At 43.5% G+C, this 20,080-nt stretch overlaps 1 protein-coding gene across 6 annotated transcripts in view; it reads left to right on the top strand.

Annotated features, from left to right (window-relative positions):
* The window catches only part of fgfr3 (fibroblast growth factor receptor 3), a 167,732-nt gene that overhangs the window by 26,167 nt on the left and 121,485 nt on the right, over positions 1–20,080 (top strand). Inside the window, exon 1 of one of the 6 annotated variants that reach the window (XM_078553103.1) lies at positions 10,674–10,814. The exons of the other annotated variants lie outside the window; for them this stretch is intronic. The gene's annotated coding sequence lies outside the window, so the exon portion shown is untranslated. Of the gene's footprint in view, positions 1–10,673; positions 10,815–20,080 lie in introns of those variants that run through there. 6 annotated transcript variants of the gene reach the window in all.

The raw sequence follows: 20,080 nt of genomic DNA, 5'->3' as shown, positions 1-20,080 counted from the left end.
CTCCGTTTCTCTCTCCACAGATGCTGCCTGACCTGCTGAGTGGTTCCAGCATTTTCTGTTTTTATTTCAGATTTCCAACAAGCTTTTTTGTTTGCAGGAGTTAGCACTTGGCAACTGAAGGCACGGCCGCCAATGTTGAATGATTAAATTCGGGGATGCTCTAGAGGCCAGAATTAGATGAACACAGATATCGGGGGGAGGGGGAATGCGGGGGGTTGTGGAGCTGGAGGACAATATAGAGATATAGGGATGGGTGAGGCCATGGAGGAATTTGAAAACCAGGGTGAAAGTTTGAAAATCGAGGTGTTGTTTAACTACCCATGTCTTTGTCACCTTCAGACTGCATTATTCTAATGCTCTCCTGGCAGACCTCCCATCCTCCAACTCAGTAAAGCCCAGCTCCATCTGAATCTTTGCTGTGCTCATCCTATGCCAGATCAAACCCCACTCACCCATCACCCCTGTCTTCACTGACCTCTATTTTTCTACGTTAAAGACAGTTCAGAAAGGCAAGCTTTCTCATGTGCTGCATTGAAATTCCGAAGTGAAGGGACAAGTTACTAATTTGCCAAGCCACCCTGTTTGCTCCAGGAGGATGGTTGAATGACTTGGCAATGCAGATTAATCATTCAGTTAGCCCAGCTGATTCTCAACTCCCCACTCCAGTCGAGCCCTGTGTCCTTAACAGAGGAATGTGAGATAGAGAGATGGAGAGGATTAGGGAGGGAACTCAAGAACTTAGAAATAAAAGTTAGAGCATGTTAGAGCATGCTCAGTTTAGAGTCTTGTGTGTCCACTCAGTCTCAGTTAGAACATGCTGCTAATAATGCCAAGGTGGCAAATTGGATCCAAATATTGGCCACCAGAGGTTTACTTTATGATGATAGGATTATATGAAGACGGATGAGAGAAAGCTGATATGGAGCATAAAGACTAGCATAGACCTGTTGGGCTGAATGGCCTATCTCTCTGCTGTGGACTTAATTGAAATGTGCTAGAATCATAGAATGTTAAAGCACACACATCAACATCGTCAAATATAGACACAGATACACATGCATTAAGCAGATACATACATCACTATTCTGCATCTGTACTGCAGCCAGATAATATCCCTAAGACCTGACAGTGGTTTCTTTATTCTTGCTCTCCTGGGGGTGCTGGAGCATGGTTCCCTTGGCACTTGATAGCCCTTCATCGCCTCACCCATTTCTCACATGAGCCGTGTTGACACACTTTTTAAACTGTCGAGAGCCTCACAGCAAAGCTAACCCCGTTCTCACCAGGCTGAAGCCATCAACTCACCACAGCTGCTGCCTGAACCACCCTGCATTTCCAGCAATTTCTGTTTTAATTCCCATTCTCGCCTGATCGTGTGCATTTCCGAACAGCAGTCACTGGATAACCACCCATGTTAATAATGCTGGCTGACCTTTCACCCCACCCCCCCCCTCACTCACTAGCCCAGAGCCACTGAAGCTAATTTCAGAAACTGTGCTGCTGCTTCTGGCTGTGATCAGCCAATTTAGCCAAGAGGGCATAGTTTAGCATAGTTGAGTAGAGGCTTCTGCACGAAGATCGCACTGTTCAAACTCTTTAGAAACCACTTATTGAATGGATTGGGGTTACCTTAAAGTCAGCTGTTACATTGGAAAGTCATTTAAATCTCCACGGTGACAGTTTAGGCCATTTTAAGCTGTCACCATAACAGTTTACCTTCACATCCTGCCTGGAGGCAGAACAATGCCTCCTTTAATGAAAGAATATTCCTGATAATCTGAATTGCTCCAGAGATTCCAGATTAGTTTGATGCATTGCGAGCATTGCGATAACCACAAGAGGTTAAATTTCAGGCTGTTGATTAACATCAAAATGATTATTAAAAAGTACGTTGGTTTTGGGTGATGGAAATCTGATCTGATTCAGTAATTTAGCTACACATCCTCACTGAGAACAGTGCATTCAAATTTTTTTAAAATGTTTTTGAAAACAATTCGTTAAAATGGTTTGTCACCATAACATGTACTGTACCCTCCTTAACAGGTTAAACTGAATCAGGGTATGTTTTATTCAATCGAAATCAATGTTAGTGCAAATCTCTCCGAAATGCGCAATGGTTTAGTGAGTAGCTGAACTATATAGGCCACGAAAATCCCAGATTAAGTGCCCAATGTGAGACAGGTTGACTGGTCCCAGCCGAAATAGCAGTCAGGACACTGCAGATGACCTCAACATTCCTGAATTAGGGAGGGGAAAAGTTGGCCAGGATTCCTACTCCTGGTTCTTTTCCAGGAATCCCAGCTGGAAGTTTTTTTTAAAATATATTCGTTTGTGGGATGTGAGCTGCCTTTTTGAACCGCTGCAGTCCATGTGGTGTAGGTACACCCACAGTGCTGTTAGGCAGTAAGATACAGGATTTTGACCCAGCGACAGTGAAGGAACAGTGATATATTTCCAAGTCAGGATGGTGTGTGGCTTGGAGGGGAACTTGCAGGGGGTGGTGTTCCCATCGATCTACTGCCCTTGTCCTTCCAAATGATAGAGGTGGTGGGTTTGGAAGGTGCCGTCTAAGGAACCATGGTGAGTTTCTGCAATGCAGAGTTCTTTCTTTTGACTTGTTTTCAGGTTTCCCTGGATGATTGGAGCCTTTGCTTTTAGTGGTAGGTACTTCTTTTATTGCACAACATGCTTCTTTGCTCTTACTGGCGATCTGTAGATGTTCCCTTTCTGCCACATTGTGAACTAGTTCATTATCTATTATTAAATTTAGAATGACCTGTCCTCTCGTCAGCTCTAAAATATCTTGTTCTAGGTAACGTCCTGAATTCATCTTGGAAGTTCATTTCTTGAGCTGTTCTGCGTCTCTCAGTCTGTGAAAATTAAAATCGCCCACTATAACCACATTATTTTTGTTACATACTACCTCCACCTCCACATTGATACATCATTATTATTAGGCAGTCAATAGGCAACTCCTACCAGAGTTTTGCCCCATTTACCGTTCTTTAGCTACCCATTGCGGTTCCATTGCCTGATCATGCTGATTTGAAATCCTTTCTTTCTACTGCCATAACTCCAACATACATAATGATTTATTTTTCCCAACTCTCCACTCCTAACTTTCCTCATCCTTTGTTATCCCGAAGGTTTTTTTTCCAAACTGGGGAACAATTACCCAAGTGGACTTTCTTCAGTGAATGTCGATAGATAGTGTATTCAACCATGGGGGCGGGGTGGGGGGGGGGGGGGGGGGGGGCTGGTGGGGGGAATGTAATCATATCTGCCCAATCCTGCTGTTACTTAAAGTCTATACCTGTGTACTTTCAGCAGTCTCTGATTAACAATCTGAAGCAGGACCCAGGGATAGCTTTTTCCCTTAATCCTGGGGAACTAAGGATAATTGTTGCAATCTTGTGTTCCAATTAAAATCACTCAATACAAACTAGCAACTGAACGTAAGACATTTATTATCTGAATGTCTGTTACTCACTGAATAAATGTTGAACCATCAACAAAGTCTTTACTGTGAACTTGATAAAAGTTTGTCTCAACTGAATGCACCATTACCTAAAAGATCATTAATAAGACTCTGGATGTTTCATTTGGAAAGGAATTTAAGGATGGCATTTCATGGTCAGTGTTTAAAGCACAATAAGTGAATATATGTCATGAGAAATGAATGATACTTTAGTTTTTGAAGTGCTGAGGGAATGACTGCGGAGTGGCAGAATGGTGGTGAGGTTGTTTATGTTTTAATCATGACCTTGCTTCTGTTGTTGGTACATTGTATGGTGCAATGGAATGATCATGATGTCATAAATGTTTTTAATATTGAATAAATCTAATATGAAAAAGAGCACCATTACCTTCAGAGTCCTGAAGGACATGGGTGCAAGCCCCAATCCAGAACTGCAACATATAATCGAAGCTGACACTTGAGTGTGGTAATGAGAGGTGCTGTCTTTTGGGTGGCACATTAAACTGAGGCCCCTTCAGCTTCTTAAAGTGGAGTCAAAAAAAAATCTCATCGCACTATTTGAAGAGGAGGGAGTTCACCTAGTGGCCTGGCCTCAATCAAAAAAAAGCAGATTAATTGGCCATTTATCATATTTTGTTTGTGAGGCTTTGTACAATACCGGCTATTGTGTTTATCTGTAAAATAATAATGAGACCCCAAAAAATAATTCACTCAATGCAAAGCACCTTGTGATGTCCTGAAGATTTAGTAAGGTGATTTACAAAGATAAGTTCTTTCCTTTGGTGCGACACTGTTGTCAGTCTTATTGCGGCCATTAAACTTACACTTTTGAGTCATCAGCAGCCTGCTGTAATATAAAAGCACCTAAAATCCTATCACCCGATTTCGAAAGAGAGACTGAGAGGGTAGGGGTGCATGGAGTTTACAAACAAAGAGTATGTGTTATCCCTGTCACATGTGTATTTGGGTGGAGAGAGATTTCTTTATTACTCAGCAGGTTAATTTAAGGAGTATTAGTTGGATCCTATAACTTTCCAATTAGGCAGGTTCTGCCATCCTAATGAGGGACAATGAGGAGATTATGGGACCCTTTTGTCTTGCAAAGCAGTGCCTTTCTTCTGCGGGTGTCACAAAGGTGTTTCTCAGCCTGCAGAATGGAGTTACTGTGGCTGATAAGTTTATTCAGCCAACAGAATAGTGTCGAAGGGGAAAAGAAAGAAGAGAGCCAATGCTCGCCAGAGCGGTAGAGGGGTCAGAGAAGCGGATCAGCCTAAATTAGGCTCATCAATCCGTCCATTAATGCAAAGCTTCTCTCCATTGTTGGGCAGCCTGTAAAGCTGTCATTTGGTGGCAGTTCAGAGTTTTTAATGCCAAGCTGTCTGTGACACTCACTCCTCTCCCTTTCTCTCTGTTGATCATACTGCCACCTCATGCACCCCTTTCATCTGTAGGGAAAGACACTGCCTGTTCACAGTGGTCTGGCTAATTAGGCCTTACCCATTGTATGCTCAAACAAAGGAAAGTAAAGGGAAATTAAACCATATTCATTTTTACACTCCCTCCTCCAAAAAAATAACGAAACTAGCGGCACTATTTTGTTTGATTTTAAAATTGTTAGTCTATATTTTTTGTTGTTGTTACCTACAGTATGGTAAGATTGAGTCTGCATCCTAATACTGGGGTATTTAAGTGAAAAGGGAATGAGTTATTTGAATGATTGCAGTTGCTTGAATGCTTTTTTCCTTAGGCCAATGCTGCAAACAAGTTCAGTCGAGGAGTGTTTGATTTGTAGAGTGGCAGAGGCCATCTGCCTTGGTTGGGGGAAAAGCAGGCTGTCATTTACAATCTGTTTATCAGTGAGTTCCTTTGACCATTGCACGTTTCCACATTGTGCACTATGTAGGGTGAATTCTTCAATTCCTTTAAGCACTCCTTGGGTATAACGTGTTCCTGACTTAGATTTAGAGATTTCAAAAATGTCCCTCATCCAAATTAATGTGATGATTACTCTAAAATTATGGTCTGGGCAGCTATTAACTGTTACTGAAGAAACACAGGACTATTTTAATGCAATTTGATTTCTGCGGCATAAAATCAACCATTTTAATTGCAGTTTGTAACTTATTAATGATTCATGACACCGCCTCTATGCTATTTCAAGCATGGATCAGACTATTGCACTGTTGAGCATATGATTCAACACTTAGTAATTTTTTTTGTCTAATTGCTAGTGAAGTTGAGAGAAATTGAGTCAGATATATATATACATCACCCCAGAAGTACTCCTCATCCAAGCTCATTTCTTTCCTGATAATGTTCTGGAAGAGAAACTTTACCTGGTTTAAAACACCACATCACAGGTATTTACGATGGCATCACTGATGTATTCAGATCTACTGCATTTTAGAAAGTAGTTTTTGTCCCTCTCCTCACTTATACCTGCATCACACATCATTTTCTGGGTGAAGAAGTTGGAAGAAAACTCCCTCTCCCTGCCTGGTCTTACCACTAGGAGGCACACAACAGCAGCTTGAAATACTGTACCCGCCAGTTTATACTGCCCTGCAGAAAAACATTTAACCTTCCTCAGGAAAACCCGTTAGAAACTACATGGACAGTCACTAAACTAATGGATTCTATCTCAGCAGGCACAACACCAGCAAGAAGTATATCAGGAGGCATCGTATTAATGGGCATTGTACAGGAGGTGTCAGATAATGGGGGAGGGAGTATGAGCACACAATGGGTACGATATCTGCAGGCATATGAAGAGTGGCCGTATCAGCAGGTGCAATATCAACAGATGATTTATCACGATATCAAGCCGAGGTTTCTTCAAATAGGCTCCCTGTATCAGCAGTTGATATATCGATTGGGGTGGGGGAAGAGAAAAAAACAAGAGTTTACTCTGCGCGATTGTTTAGGTTCCTGGAAGATTTGACATTTGTGATTATGCAAGTGAATTTTCACGGCCACTTTTAACTGTGTGAGCTAAGTAGCGCAATTTCAGGCGCATTTTGGCGCTGAAATTCTCTCCGGCCATTCAGGGGCTGGCGCTGCTATCCCGATGCTGACGCCAGTGAGATTTATGGACTGGAGAATTTTCTGGCGGTCACTTCCAAGTGGCTTGCAAATGCAAATGCAAATAAATGCCTGTCCACTGACCATTCCCAGTGTTCTGGGATTCATTCAGCAGACTCTGGGGAATGAGTCACGTAACTTTCCGGGGCGATGGGAGTCTGCAGAAAGAGGCACTGACTTACAACTGGAAAACTGTGTCACTGATGCTTATCAGTTGGGCAGCCCTGGGAGAAAGAAAGGGGAGGAGCCTGGAGTTGGGAGTTTATTCCTATTTCACCCCCACCGCCCTCCCACTCAAAACCTGCTTACATTTCACGGCCGCGTCACTGCCGAGTGCCCCAGAGACTGAAATCTGATCCCCCCCCTTCATTTTCTCTCACTGCCGCTGCCTCTCCTCTGGCAGTTAAAGTCAGCGAGCCAAGCTTTCACAAACACGCACACATACACATACACACACACACACTCTCACTCTCACTCATACACAGCGTGGTCAACAAAGCGAAAACTAAAAGGGAAACGACAACGGAGAGAACAGCGGCACCTCTTGAGAACAGCTTTACAGCACTCAAAAAAAACACACACGCACTCTCTCTCCACTCTCTCTCTCTCTCTCCAGCCCTCACCAACTAGGAACTCTCCTCAAAGGCAAGGAACAGGACTGGGCAAAAGAAAACGACACTTTTTTTTTTGGTTGCTGTTTCAAAGCGGGGGGTTGAGGTGTGGGGGTTGAGGGGGGGGCGGGGGAAGAGCCAACGGAAGAGAAGATGCACAGAAATCCTCGGTAAAAAAATAAAATAAAAGAGGACCCGCAAACTGATGAATAAATGATTGGTTTTCCAGGCACCGTTGAGACCGAATTCAAGAGATTGCCATTTCTGGATGCGTTGACAAGTCTCCAGTCCTGTTTGGATTTACAAATGACTTGAATACTCAAAAAGAAAGTCTTCATTCCTGGTCGTTTTTTTTTTAATCCCGACCCGAGGTAAACCTTGAACTTTATGCTGTGGGAGACTCGAGGGATTCCTGACTGAATCGAACCGGCATCTTTTAACTTGAGCGCCTCACAGTTTATCTGTCACTGGTTAGTAAAACTTGTTCCGTTCTCTCTCTCTCTCTCTCTTTGCTTTTCATGGTAGTGGAAGGATGGTTGATTGGAAGGTCAGTTCATTGGCCTTGCATTGGGGTGAGGTGGTGGTGGTGGTGGTTGGTGGGGGGATGCTCTATGCAGGGCATCCCCCCTGAGGTAGCAGCTATGAGCCAATTAGGGGTGTATGATATATGGAGACAGGGAGGCGTGTGGTCAATTGCTGCCCGGCTTCACTCGCAAAGAGGGGAGATTTGGAATGAGTGAGCTGGTGGGTCAGGCAGTGATTGACGAGGAGTGAGTTCTGTTTGTATATCTGTACCTATATATATATACACAGACACAAACAATTGCAAACTTCAATCTGTCGAAGCGAGGTGTTAAACCTCAGAGTATGGAACTGTTTGCAAAACTGCAGGCAGCTGGAACTGGAACATAAAGCCGGGAGTAGAAAGTTTCTAAAGGGTTAAATGTGTGTCATTTTTCATTTGACCGTTCTGTACTCACAAATCAGATTTTCCTTTTTTTAAAAAAAAAGAGAGGCGCTGGACAGCGTCGTGGACAATTTTTCTGAATTATATTCGATGGATGAAGTATATATTTTATTGGCACCTCTAGTTCCCCCCCTCTCCAGAATAAAGAGAGCAGCTTGCAAGGAAGCTGAGAGTCTCCCAAGATGAGTGGACGGTGTGAGCTGCCGCTTGATCCCATTACTAACACCAGGCTGGAGCTCCCTCGGTGATTTATTTACTGAACTTTAGAGGGCGGCTGCCTGAACTGGAAACCCTAAACCCTCCCCACCCCCGAGTGAGTGTGTATGTGTGTGTGTGTGTGTGATAAATGGAAGATCCTCGCCCAGACACCTGACGGCCGGTTAAATAAACACTGGCCACCTTGCTACTGGCAAGTTCAAGCCTGACCCAGGGCTGTGTTGGTCTCCCGGCACTCGCTTCCCCTCCCCTCCCCTCCCCTCCCCAGGGTCAGTGTGTGCCTGGCAAGTTTACTGTGACCACCTTTCAAAAGTCCCTCAAAACAGCCCAAAGAATCGCCGTGGGGTCTTGGAACCCCTTTCTGCCCCGTTTGAGGGTAGAAGTGAGTTGGAAAACGTGACTTGCAGAGAGAAAAGATTCTGGGAATTCGCTAAATTGTCGTGTCGTTCACACCCAGTCACCAGACGCTTCAGACGCTTGGCAACTGTTACCGGAGCTGAGCAGATCTGATTTAAAACTTGCAGTTGGGGAATTTTATCTGGTTTCTCGTTGCACTAAAGCCGAGTGTTGAGAGCCGGAGTGGCTGAACCTTTACTGTATCCATACTCTATGCCCTCTTCCCAATGCTTCTCATCCTGTACTTTTAACGGGCTGTACTTTGAGATAAGAAAGGGCTTCGAGAGTCATGGGGTTGGGGTTGGGGTTGGGGGGGGGTGGCGTGGGAAAAGTGTTGGAGTCAAGAAACAGTTCGAAATTCCCGAACTCCTCGCTTTAGGGGATATCTATTAACTCCTTCAAAAATGGGGATAAATCCTGCAGGAGTCTCTCCGCTTCCTCATGCCCCTGTACCCGTTCAGGATGGGTCCCAGCACTGTGCGGAGCAGCGGCTCTGTCATTGTTTCCACTATGGGCTCACTGGGTGTCTGCCTGTGGGTCATTGCGGGCCGGGGGGTGGGAATTGGGGAGAGAAACTGTGCATGAGTTTCGAGGAGGGAATTCCACCCCCCCACCCCCACCCCAAAGGAAAGAATCGCCAATAAGCCTCTCTGTAAGCTCTGTAAGGGCCTTTTGCACAGTGCTTAACTCTGTATCGGTGGCTAGCATCCCCCCTCGACACCTCAATACGACCACTGGAGCAGGGTGAGGGGCCGACGTGATGATGTGAGAACGGCGGCGATAAAAACACTTATCCCGTTGAGAATGCGGTATTAACCCTGTCGGCACAACTGGCAGGTTTTGAATGTGCATTTACAGAATGTAAATATAGTAACCGGTTTCGCTTTTCTCTGTGTGAGTGTGAGTGTGAGTGAGACAGTTAGACATTCGCAGCCGCTCAGTCTCAACAGCAGAAAGGGCAAAGGTCCCATAATGGGTTCGGCTGTAAGCGCTTGAGAGCTGAATGAATGAATCATGGTTTGGAAAAGATTGCGGTGTTCTGAGTCGTGCACCCGACGCATTTTCAATAATTTTTTTTTTTAAAAACCCCCAAAATGAATAGCAGAAATGTGCAAAAAGTAAATGGGGAAAATGTGTTTGAAAAGATGGGTTAACGTCTCGGGTATGAGTCAGAACACTTCCTCCTAAGAGCACTGCATCTGAGCGGCTTGCAGCTGTCTGTGGAAGGATTGTCAGACCTCTCCTCTTCCAGATGTTGGCCGGACCCGCTGTGCGTTTCCAGCCACTTTTATTTCGAGAACGGCGCAGAACCTACGAGGTGCACACACGCGTTGTGTGATGGAAAATGTTATGTTCAGAGAGTTGTAAAAGGGAGCTCAGTGTGGAGAGTTTGAAGACCTATTTACTCTGCTCAGCATATTTCAATTCCCCAGTGTAGCATTCAGCTTTACGGTTACACAGAGTGCCATTCTTCTTGATGTACAGTGCACGGCCTGTGAGACTTCTTTCTACAATATTGTACACGTTTATTAGCGATGTAGAGAAGTGAATGCGAGCTGTAAGCAGAGAGAGAGAGAGAGAAAGAGACGTGTGCAGAACAAAGAGAAACCTGGCAACGTCACAAGAAGGAGGCACCTTAGGGCACCTGAGATTAATGGCATCTTGACTGGGTTACACTAAATAATTAGCCAGTTAGCGGTTCGTGGTATGCGGAGCAGGACTAGACAGTGCAGAATGTTACACTTCAGGAAAGAAAATGAGCCTTTATTATACACCTTCCCAAGGGCAACTAGAGATGGGCAATAAATGCTGGCCCAGCCAGCGAAGCCCACATCCCATCAATGAATACACTTTTTTTTTAAAAAAAAGTTTAAAACAGCCTCACAGAAGATGAGCAGCAGGCAAAAAAAAAACTGACGTAATGAACTTTCCACAACGAAAGATATTTGACATAAAAGCAAAATACTGCGGATGCTGGAAATCTGAAACAAAGACAGAAAACGCTGGAAAAACTCAGCAGGTCTGGCAGCATCTGCGGAGAGAGAAACAAGAGTTAACGTTTCGAGTCGGTATGACCCTCCTTCAGAGCTGAAGAGAAGTGGGGGGCTATTTGATATTTGAGCTTTATTTAAAAAGAAATCAACAACACTTTTCAAGGTTGCTTATTCCTTCTGCTCTGAATTTTTATTCTTAATAAACTGGATTTAGTGAAAGGTCAACCCAAAGAAGACGAATTAATCAGTTATGTCTTTGACAAAGGGTTTTACAAATGAAAATGATATCTATTTTTGGTTGCTGTGTGCCACTGTAGCCTTGAAAGGGTTAATATGTAACGTGTGTACGTCGACCAGGAGTAATCTGCACTGACAGAAATTTGCCACCAAATTTAAAAGAAATGTTATGCTTGAGAATGACCAACTCACTGGTCATTTTAATGGTCACCTTTAGGTGCAGGTACCTAACTAGATGGAATGTTCCTTTTGTGCTGACTCAAAATTTTAACATTTTTTGATAATTTTTGATTGTATCAATTTTCTTCAATTTGCAAAACCATTTAAAGTGTACATCCCTGTTAGTCTGTGGTACACCAAATGATCTCAGCCAAGAGCAGTGATGAGGCACAGCCATTATCAGAGTTCTCCAAGTTAGAGGAGGGAAAATTAATCAGGCACCTCTCTCCCAATCATTGTGCAGTGGTCCTTCTGGACGTGTGAATTCTGGTTGAGGAGATGGTCAGGTTAAGCTCCGGTGTGCTCCGTAGGAAGGTAGTTTGCTGGCACTCAGCAACACTCTCACATGAACACTGGCCATTTGAATGAGGTACCAGAGGGCAACCATATCCAAGAAAGTGAGTGAATGCCTAAAAGAAAGGAGGAGAAGAGAGAGAAAGTTGGTAAAAGATATGTGTGATCCATTCGAAATTAAAGGAGTATCGTAGTTTATGCTTGTCCTAGAATCAACCAAACTGTCTCTGGTTTTGATTCTATCAAGAATGCTGCTATTGGTGAAGGGAATAATGCTGTGCAAGCATTGTGCAGAGCTTTCCCTCCTATTTTACTGAGTATATGTACCACTTGGCTTGTTGCTGAGCTGTATAAATTGGGGTTGCCTTAGGATAAGTCTCTGGTCTATGTTGAGCTAGTTGGTACCAGATGGAGCAATGGTGGGAGTGTGACAACTTACCCGAGTATCCTTAAGCCACAGGACAAAGGGCTTCCCTAATGCTACTAAAAGACGCAGCAGGGAAAGTACACAAGTACAAGTGAACAGGTATGGCAGGCAATGGATTCAGTTGTGATGGCTCCCATAATGAACGACCATCATCTGATCACTGTCTAGACTAATACAACAAGGAATTAGGTCTTGGGTGAGATGCAAGAAAGCACCAGTTCTTGTGAATCCATACCTCAGCAAAAGTGAGGAGGGAAGAAAATGAGTTAGGTGCGGAGGAAGGCAGAATGATTTGGCAGAATCTACATGAAAGAAATATAACATTGGGGAAAAAAATAATTAAAAGGAAAGAACTTGCATTTATCTAGTGCTTGACCTCAAGACATCTCAAAGTGCTTTGCAGCCAGTCAAGTATTTTTGAAGTACAATTACTGCTGTTATGTAGGAAACACCATTTTGGTATAGAGGTCACACTTATACACCTGTTCCTTCAATGGTAAACAGTCACTTAAAGCTGCAAATGTCACAGTCCAAGCATGCAGGTCATACAGTGCCACCTGGGTGAGGGTGTTGCTGGACCAGATTTTGCTGTTTTCCTTTTGGAAAACTTTCTTTGATGGTTGAAACTGTTAAAGAGGTCTAGCCATGTCTGTGAAGAGATTTGTTGTGTTCCCACCAAATGGGTCCATTTTGATTCTAAAATTGGTATTAAAACATGAGATATCTCCATGGTAAGCTTCCCAGTGACTCAAATGGTAATGGCAGCTCGCAACTGAGCCATGTTCCCTCCTTGGTTTGTACTCAGTTAGCTGATGTTGGCCAGGACGGTGATAGTGGACATCACAATTCAAGGCCCAATATTCCTCTGCCAGGGAGGGAGAAAGGAGCAACAACAATATAGCGCCTTCAACCTAAAAAAATGTCCCAAAATCCATGGGCTCCCACTCCTAATGGTTATCTAGTGACCCCTACTGGAAAATGTATGTGTAAACTTTTAATTATATAATGTCACAGCACGGAAACAGGTCATTCAGCTCAACAAGCCTACACTGGTATGTTTCTTCATGTGAGCAACCTCATCTAATCCTACTCTTTTGCTTCTTCCCCATACCCTTTAAGATTTCTCTTTCTCAAGCAGCGATCTGATACATATGAACGTCGGACAGGGACAGGATTGGACCCAGCTTTGGTGTTCATCCCTAGGCTGCCAATACTCGCTTTCTAGACTTGCACAGGAAGGTTTACTGCTGGCATAAGACACCAAAAGGTGGTGCTGTGGGAACCTGTTCCTAATGATGAGGCGATGCCTTCAATAGAGGAGGAGGGAAGATTAAAGAAGGGAAAAAGAAATCCTTTCTTATTCTGGGCATTTTCAAGAGTTTGTCTCTTAGAACTAAAACTAAATCTGAATCACCAGTAATTGACACTTTTTTTTTTTACAAAGCCATTGCAAGGTTGTATCTCTGCTGAGTTCAAGGTTATATGACGCGTCAAAGTGTGATTTATTTTCTATTCTGGTCTCATGAAGATTTTTTTGCTTGTTTTCTTTTCTCTTGGCTTCCTTTTCATCTGTTGCCAACAGCACTGAGTTCGGACAGCAGAATTTTGTGCAGCTCCATCTTCCGATCTTGAATCATTCAGTTGTTTGCTCAGCATTGAATCCATCAGGCCTCTTACAATTTGACTTACTCAGAGAGCTGTGATATTCGGTGTAACATTCTTCCTCCATCTCAGAAACCCATGCCTTGCCCCTCAGAACAATTTTCCTAAAATGCTTTGTCTCGTTATCATTCTCCCTTCCTCAGACATTTGCAATGTTACAAATCAAAGATGAGTCTGGAGTTCTCTTGGTGCCCTGACCAACATTCCTCCCTAAAATAATACTATCAGGAACAAGTTAGGTGGTCATTTTTTTCTTGTAATTTATGGGAACTCAAGATGGGCAAAGTTGGCCACAGTGTTTGCATTCATAAAGTTACTGAGCAAATTTCAGCAGTGATTCTTGTGTGTCAGTCGCTGCTCAATTGGTAGCACTGTTAGCCCTGAACCATGAGGTTCCAGATTCAAGTCCCACTCCAGGGCTTGAGCACAACAATCAAAGCTGACACTCCATTGTGGTACCAAGGGAGTGCTGCGCTGTCAGAAATGCCATCTTTTGCTCGGGTGGATGTAAAATATCCCACAGCACTATATTGAAACAGAGCAGGCGAATTATCCCGGGTGTCCTGGCCAATATTTATCCCTCAATCAACATTACAAAAATAAACAGATTATCTGGTCATTATCATGTTGCTGAGTTTGCAGAGTGCATGTTAGCTGCTGCATTTCCCACATTACTACAGTGACTACACTTCAAAAAGTACTTCATTGGCTACAAAGCGTTTTGAGAAGTCTGGTGCTTGTGAAAAGCGCTATATAAATGCTCAGTCTCTTTTTATTGAATATGAGGTGCATTGGTATGCTCTAGCATGTGATAAGGTGCAATGGAAATGCAAGTTTATTTGTCTTTCTTCTTTTTAAAACCTATCCCTCTCTAACTGTGTGTTCAGTCTCTCCTCTCCCTTAATCTTTACCCCCACTTTGCTGGAGACGCCTTCCTTTCCCCATTTGCAATGTGCTCTGAGGCACTCTCTCATGCGAAACTCACAGTATCAATTCAAGTTGTTCAAATTTATCCATGCAACCTGCTTGAAAAGCATTGAAGTGTTCATGAGTTATTGCAGGGCACTGAGAAAGGACACCAAAGGTGACGTCACCTCATGATTTCATTCCCCTCGACACCGGGATCTTGTGCTTCAGGTTTAAAAATTAGCCAGGCTGCAGAGACCCGCTACGGTAGCTAATGTTTAGCTGCTGGTTGTATAGGCCTGGAAGGGCAGGATGGTAATAAATCCGTACAGTCAAGTGACAGCATTGGGTTATTATTAACTGTGGGCTTCATGTTGGGTTGTCCCTTTAGAAATCCTATCAAGAAGAAACTGGCAATAAAAGGGCACTACTCTCCTCAGCATCCAGGCTGTGGAAATTTAAGTCACCCAGGTTTCCCATTCATAGTTGCTGTTCAGTAACCCTGTCTGACACCAGTGAAGACAAGATTTAGAGTCTCCTTTAATCTCTTAGCTTGGATAATCTTCCAGTACTCACTGTTTAACCTCACAAATGAAGAATGACCACTTGGGTGAGATAATACAGGATACCCAGCGCTTGTGGATGAAGAAATTAACTCCAATAAGAATGAGCAGCTTTACAGCTGGAAAATAAACCCTTTCACCAATTCCATGAATGGTGTTTTAATCTGTGCAGTAAAAGGAGTTCATTCGGAAGTGTAGGTGTACTTCTAATGCAAAATCCTTCCTTTCTCCCCACCCGTCCTGCACCCCGCCCACCACCACTTAAAAACTACCTGTATCACTGTGCAGGCAACACAAAATATTTTGGTAAGGCTGTTTGTATTAATTGCCCATCAACATTTGACCAATTTGTTTGACTAATCTGTCCAGCTATTATACTTCATTCCGTGATGCCCTTTGAAAGCAAAAGATTATTTTTAAGTGCTTTTTCCTAGAATGTTAAATTGGTTGTAATCTCATGCCCTGAATCTTCCTGAGATTGTGCTTTTGGCCACAATGTTTTTTTTTTAAATCTTGCATAATTTAAAATACAATTGATGAAAATATGGCAAAAAGCATTTCACGTATCTACTGGAGAAAGATATTGTAAAAGGAGCTTGAAATAAGGTGGTTCGATGAAAGGAGCATTGGACTTTGAGGATGCAACATTATTTTGGGGTGTTTGGGTAGATGATGCCTGGTGAGAGAGTTCTTGCTATTCCTGGTTTCATTGCCAGCTCCCTTGCTCTTAAGTAATCTGTAGTGGAGCTCACTGCAGGAAATCCTGGGACAAAGAATCATGTCACTGACCTCAAGTACTCGAGGTGCCGGGGTAGGAGGCTGCTGAAGGGACAAAGGAGCCCTCAGATCGACAGGACAGGTCACTGAAATGAGCAGATGGCACTTAACGGCCAGAACAAGGGAAGACAAATGGGGTTTCTTGCCGTGTGAGACAGGCAACTTCTATTGACATTATGGAAACAGAGGCAAGATAGAAGCATTGGAAAGCTGTGTGGCTTGTTTACAAAAATGCAAAGCCTGTGTTTCATATGCAGCAGAAAAATCTTTGATGTGCAGATTGTGATCATCTATTCGCTGAATTAATGCCAACTGGAGCACTGCGCTTTGTTTGTTTTAAAAACAGTGAGCAAGGTCAGCAGTAGATACATTCTATGTTTTTCTCATTAAATTCCTTGGATCAAAAGTGAAAGACATCAGCCGGTTTCCATCTGAGGTCATTGTTCAGTACATTTGGTGTTGATCCCGAATAGTGACGTTCAGTGAAATCCAGTTGTCCACAAACCTGCCTGCTGGCGTGATACATTTCTAAAACTTGGATTCCAGTTTACTCTCCAAATGAATACAGAAAAAGCTGGAAATACTCAGCAGGTCAGTCAGCATCGGTTACATTCCCGAAACATTACAACCTGTCTTTTCCCTTTTACTGATGTTGACTTGTGTTGTCTGGTTTTATATCAGGTTTCCAGAATTGGCATTTTTAAAACTTTTTTTTTTATTTGGTTCATTCCTCATTTGTGAAGAGGGATGCAGCCAGCTTGTTCTTTGTAGTCAATTAGGGAAAACTTAAATTTATATAGCACCTTTACTGTAGAATAGAGCCCCTAGGCACTTGACCAGTAGATAAAAATGGACATCGGGCCAATGAAGAAGATATCAGGAAGAGCTTGGTCAGAGAGGTGGCTTTTAAGGAGGAGTGGGAGATGGAGAGGCAGAAGAACTTAAAAGGGGGGATTCAAGGCAGTGGTGCCTGGACAGTTGAAGGCACAGCCATCAGTGGTGGGGTGAATGAGGGGGGGAGGGAAAGTGAACAATGCATAATACAGACAATTCTGTCATTACTTGGCATATATGCTTTCCAGCAAGCATCATAAGCAGCAATCAGTGGCTGAATGCTGGCTAACTTTATTTCTCCACCGCCAGCTCCCAGCTCAAAGGTGCAGAGGTCAACTCTGTAAAATCCCAACTTCTACCTTCGACCGAGATCAACTAATGATCAGGTTGCTGAACCTGGAACTTGTCGTTTGGTTTAGTGCTGTGTATGTGATGCATCCACTGTGCATTATATTTATGCAAAGGGAAAAAAAGTGCTGGTGTTAAAATGTTTGCATGTTTTTAGAAAAATCCTTGGGTGTTGAATGCTACATGTTGGATGATTCACAGAATTACAGATTGCAGCTGACAGGAAGATGGATCGCAACCAGTTTTGACTTGCTATAAGCTTGATGGCAAACTTTTTAAGGTGGGAAAATAAAGCTTGTCTATACACGTCTGAAAACTGGCCTGGCCTGAGGCCTCACTTTCTGATGGTGAGATGTAGGCTTGCCATTGATAGCCATCCGATTGGATTTGTCCACAGAATTTTCCAGTATCACTGAGGTTAAAAGCCAGCATTTTGCCAATGTTACTTTGGGATCTGAATACAGCAAATGCCTAATTCCCAAATTGTTCACATGGAATTGGGTGGTTTGGCACAATGGTGTGGTTTTGGCTTTCCCTGTTTTCCATTCTGTGCATGTTACACTTTTTTCCTCACCACCCCCTGGATGGATGACTTGCTGAAACAGGATTTTGTAATACCCCACTTCCTTGCCCAAGTGAGCCTTGATAGTAAGTCCCAGTGGGTCTGTGATGGAACACTCTCCACTTGCCTGAATGAGAGCAGCTCCAACAAGACTCAAGAAGCTCAGCACTATCCAGGACAAAGCAGCCGCTTGATCGGCACCCCATCCACCACCTTAAACATTCACTCCACCACCAACGCACAGTGGCAGCAGTGTGTACCATCTACAAGATGCACTGCAGCAACTCGCCAAGGCTCCTTCGACAGCACCTTCCAAACCCGTGACCTCTACCATCTAGAAGCAGAAGGGCAGCAAGTGCATGGGAACTCCACCCCCTGCAAGTTCCCCTCCAAGCCACACACCATCCTGACTTGGAACTGTATGGCCATTCCTTCACAGCCTTTTGGGTCAAAATCCTGGAACTCCCTTCCTAACAGTAGTCTGGGTGTGCCTATACAACATGGACTGCAACAGTTCAAGAATACAGCTGACCACCACCTTCTCAATGGTAATTTGTGATGAGCAACAAATGCTGGCCCAGCCAGCGATCTTCGCATCCCAGTAACAAATTTAAAAATGAACAAATGAAAAAAAACTACTTCTCTGAGTCTGAGTCTTTCCTTGGCTTTCACCACTGTCATCATCCCCCCACCACACTCACCCCGCCACGCTCACTCCCCTACACCCACCCTCACTATACACACACACACATACAGACACATACATGTATGCTTCTACTTGGAATAGGACCTCCAGTCAATTTTGTTTCCCCCTTGCTAAGCCCGAGGTGGGGTGGACTGACACTACTGCTAATTCAGCACAGGCCAGGGATTAAATCTGAGGCCCTCCTGCTTTGTGTGGCATGGGCACTCACAGGATTGATGCTCTTTAACCAACATGTTACACAAAGTAGTCTTTGAATTTTGCCAGAAACTGAATAATGCAACATTTCTGTTTTCCTCCCCTTTCTAACAATAAGAAAGCTGCACATATCCTGGCTCAAGAATCTAAGTTTGCCGTCTGAGCAATAATAATTCACCCTGATACTGCCACCATTCCCCAGAATCAATCCATGGGGTCACACACAATCCTGGCCACATTGAAAGGCACATCTAGTATCGTATTAACTCAAACAGTGAACTTTGTGTGCTGTACACTAGGAATGTAACAGTGAACTGTAACAATTTAAGAACAGTTATAATGGGAACATTGAAGATGGTTGATTAAGGATACTAACCATTACCCCTAGACCATATATACTTTATCTTACATAATTAAGACTGTGAAAATAGTGATAGGCATGTAAGGTGCTTGACTGAATGAATTACATTTTGAAGTAGGCAGCCATTCTGTGCCATTGACGTTTCACAAAACCCATGAGACAAATGACCAGTTCAGCTGTTTATTGATGGCAGTATTGGGAGAAAGGAAATTAGCCAACAATACTCTGTTCTCCTTCAGATAGTTCTTTACATCACTGACAAGCAGGGGACTTGTCTTAACATTTCACCTTAAGGATGCTGCCTCAGGCAACGCAGTGTACCCTCAATTATGCACTAATGTTAATCTAGATTATTGGCTCAGACCCTGGAGTGATATATAAAGCCACAGCCTTCTGAGAGGGCTATCAGCTGAGCTAAATTGACCCATCCACATGATTTCTATTATTATTCATGAACCTTTATATAATACTGGTTCAGCTGGAGTATTATGCCCAATTCTGGGCACCACACTTTAGGAAAGATGTGAAGGCAGTAGAGACGGTACAGAAAAGATTTATAAGAACTGAAATGAAGGACTGCAGTTATGTGGATAGATTGGAGAAGCTGGGGCTGTTCTTCCGGGAGAAGAGAAGTTGAGAGGAGATTTGATAGACATGTTCAAAACCATGAGGGGCCTGGATAGAGTAGATAGGAGAGAAACTGTTCCCGTTGATGGAGGGGTCGAGAACCAAAGGACACCGATTTAAGGGGATTGGCAAAAGAAGCAATGGCGCCATGAGGAAAAACTTAACTAGTGCTTAGTATCTGGAGTGTACCGCCTGAGAGTGTGGCGAAGGCAGATTCAATCACGGCTTTCAAAAGGGAATTAGATAAGCACCAGAAAATATTTTCAGGGCTACAGGGAAATTGCAAGAGAGTGGGATAGGTTTAAATGCTCTTGTGTAAACCCAGCATGGACCAGACGGGCCGCATGTCCTCCTTCTGTGCTGTAACCATATACTATGATTCTATGATTCTCTGGCTGTGGCTAGCACTGGCAATTGTGGCTTTTACAGTCAATCCCGAACAGCATTGAAAGCAATTATTTTATTTGCCAGTGATGTCATTATCACGTTCTGTGAGCAATTCTTCCTCCCCCAACAGAGATAAGTGAGCCATGAGTGTTTTCACATGATGCCCTTTCATCGAGAGCACACAAGTGCAGAATAAGAAAAGCCATGGGCTGGCATCATGCCATCACATCAG

This window comes from Cetorhinus maximus, chromosome 1 (genome assembly GCF_964194155.1).
Source record: "Cetorhinus maximus chromosome 1, sCetMax3.hap1.1, whole genome shotgun sequence".
Classification (NCBI taxonomy): Eukaryota; Metazoa; Chordata; class Chondrichthyes; order Lamniformes; family Cetorhinidae; genus Cetorhinus; species Cetorhinus maximus.
This window is presented reverse-complemented; position numbering and strand designations above follow the sequence as displayed.